The sequence below is a fragment of the Neophocaena asiaeorientalis genome, unplaced genomic scaffold, assembly GCF_003031525.2.
Source record: "Neophocaena asiaeorientalis asiaeorientalis breed wild unplaced genomic scaffold, Neophocaena_asiaeorientalis_V1.1 scaffold1, whole genome shotgun sequence".
In the NCBI taxonomy this organism is placed as follows: Eukaryota; Metazoa; Chordata; class Mammalia; order Artiodactyla; family Phocoenidae; genus Neophocaena; species Neophocaena asiaeorientalis.
This window is the reverse complement of record NW_020171981.1, coordinates 202941-206308: the sequence shown is the minus strand read 5'-3', so window position 1 is coordinate 206308 and position 3368 is coordinate 202941.

Sequence of the window (3368 nt, the reverse complement as noted above, 5' to 3'; positions counted from 1 at the left end):
TTATTCTGTAGGTCGGCCCTCTGAGCTGGGCTCACCTGGCAGTTCTTCTGGAGCCTCCTGGGATCACTCTTGTGGCTGCAGATACCCGGCAGATGGACTGGAGCTGGATGGTCTAAGATGGCCTCACTCACAGGTCTGGAGCTGGGGCCAGTTGTCAGACATGCCACACATTACAGCAGTGTGTCTTCAGCACGCCAGCCTGGACTTCTCTGTGATCCAGGGTTGCAACTGTAGCTCAGAGAGAACAAATCCTAGTTGAGCGAATGCTTTTCAAGCCTCTGCTTACATCACGTCTGCTAATGTCTCATTGGCCAAGGCACAAGATCAACCCCAGATTCAAAGGATGGAGACGTAAACGTCACGTCTTGACAGGAAAAGAGTCGAAGTCACAGTGCAAAGGGATATGTATCAGCAATGGGAGGAACCACTGCAGGCATCTAACCAAGCTACCATACTGGCCCCAGATATGCAAGCAGAACTCTGTTCTGGGTGCTGGAAGGGATGATTTCTTGGCCCTCAGGGCTCAGGATAATAGGAAAAGGGTTAAGAAATATGCAAACAACTGTAATGCAAGGTTTGAACATGCTGAGTGACCTAAGGCAGGAATGGTTAAGGGCGAGGGGAGCTCAGGTCAGACTGATCCTTTACAGCTGATGAGGGCTGGGCATCAGTGGGCTGGGAAGGCTTTATTAGCTTGGTTTTGAAGTATGTTTAGAACCTGGACATGTGGAGATGGGAGGAATTATATTCCAGTTGGAGGAAAGAGCCAAGTTAGGCAAATCAAGGCATGTTTGGGAAATCCAAGACCATTAGTGTATCTGGAATGAGGGGTCCATGAAGGGGAGCTGCAAGACATAAGGCTGAAAAGATAACCTGGGGTCGGATTGTGGGTGAGCTTGAGTTTGAACTTCATTCTGAAGGCAGTGGGGAGTCACGGGATGTTTTCTGGGTGATAAATGGAAAGAACTGTATTGTAAGAAGCCTCCTTTGGGGGCTTCCCTGGTAGCGTAGTGATTAAGAATCTACCTGCCAATGCAGGGGACATGGGTTCGACCCCTGGTCTGGAAAGATCCCACATGTCGCGAAGCAACTAAGCCCGTGAGCCACAACTACTGAGCCTGTGCTCTAGAGCCCACGAGCCACAACTACCAAAGCCCGCATGCCACAACTACTGAAGCCCGTGTGCCTAGAGCCCGTGCTCTGCAACAAGAGAAGCCACCGCAGTGAGAAGCCCGCGCACCTCCACGAAGAGTAGCCCCCGCTCACCGCAACTAGAGAAAGCCCGCACACAGCAACGAAGACCCCACACAGCCAAAAATAAAAAAATAAATTTTTTTAAAAAAAGAAGGCTCCTTTGCCTTTGCCAGTGGTCTGTAGGATGGCTCAGGTAGGGGAATGAGAAGGGGCATAGGCCATCATTAGGTAACAAAGGGACTTGCAGGTCTAGGCAGAGGGATTGACGAGTGGCCACCAGAGTAGAAAATCAAACAAGACCTGATGAGGAGGCAACAAGGATGACTCAAATGTTGCCAGGCTCGGTGCCTGTAGGATGGCAGAGGAGGAAGAGATGCATTTACAAAGCAAGGAAGTCTGGAGGAACAGCTGGTCTGGAAGGAACTCATAGATCTGGGGAATGTATACAGCAGCCAAGTGGTGGCCAAGGGGGCACCTAACATCAAGCTGATGGTGGGAGGAGGAAGGGGAGAAAGGAGAGTATAGCTTGGTGGAGAGACACTGGAAACAGTGAGGGTGAGTGTGAGTGTTTCGTCTGTCGAAAGTGTCAGATGTGGCCAAAAATTAACAAAGAAGAAGGGTGAGAAAAGGTCAACCAGCAGACCTTACAGCGAGAAGGTCATGTTTCCTTCCCAGTAGAGCAGAGGAGGCTGAAGTTGCACAAGGCTGAGGAGGGAGCAACTCACATCCTGCTCTCTGGAATTCAAGGTTGGAGAGATCCCCTGGACTTACATGACCCTGGCACTTCCCTCCTTCCACTTCAAACCTACTAAAGTGAAGAAAATCTTTAAAATCTTAAAAATAAAACAAGCTTTCCTTTCCATCCTAAAGGAGGGAGGCACACTACGCTCTCCTCGCCCTTCTCCCTGTCTCTCCTACTTGCTGGCTAGAGATCAGACGCTGTCAGGACTCGAGTCCAGAGAGACAGGCGTTGGCAGGACAGACAGCTGTTTATTTCCTAGCAGAGCCCTGCTGTGTTTTCATAGCTCAGAATAGTTCCTTGGCGCTCTCCAGCCTTGCAGGGTGAGGAAACCTCATTGTTTGTTTTCATGACAATTCTGGGCCTCACCTCTTCCTCTTTCTCTGCATCACAGTCCATATTTGGGAGCTCTCAGAGGGGGTAAGGTATAGGTTAACAGGGTCCGAGACTACTAATTTCCTAATTATGTCCCCCAACTGGGCTCCGGAAGAGGAAAGGACTAATAACTGACTATACAACATGGGTGTTTTGGTTAGGATGAAAATTCTGAAAATTAAAGAGTTGATTAAAGGACTACAGGGCAGAGCTGGGGGAGGAAAACAGTAGGTGGAACAGAAGAGGGTGGAAGGGATGACCCCCTCTCCCAATCTGGATCACAGCTGGATGCCAGGCTCTGGGCAGGGAGCTGCCTTCCACTTGAGAATTGTGAGGTGCTTCTCTGACTCCTGGTGTACCTCAGGTCTCAGCTGGGTCTTGGCAGCACTCATGTTTGGAAGATGCCCAGAGGTGGAAGGAAGACTGACTTCACTGAATGATCTTTCAAACTCTGAATTTTTATTTTAACCATGTGGATACATTACTTATGAAAATATTTTAATTAAAAAGATATGCAGTGGGCTTCCCTGGTAGTGCAGTGGTTGAGAACCCACCTGCCAATGCAGGGGACACGGGTTTCAGCCCTGGCGCAGGAAGATCCCACATGTCACGGAGCAACTAAGCCCGTGAGCCACAACTACGGAAGCCCACGTGCCACAACTACTGAAGCCTGAGCACCTAGAGCCCGTGCTCTGCAACAAGAGAAGTCACCGCAATGAGAAGCCCGTGCGCCGCAACGAAGAGTAGCCCCTGCTCGCTGCAACTAGAGAAAGCCTGCACGCAGCAACAAAGACCCAATGCAGCCAAAAATAAATAAATAAATAAAATAAATTTATTTTTAAAAAAGATATGCAGATACACACTACTGTATACAAAATAGATAAACAATAAGGACCCACTGTATAGCACAGGGAACTATATTCAATATCTTGTAGCAACCTATAATGGAAGAGAATCTGAAAAAGAATATATATTCTTAACTGAATCACTTTGCTGTACACCTGAAACATTATAAATCAACTGTACTTCAATTTAAATTTTTTTTTTTTTTTTTTTTTTT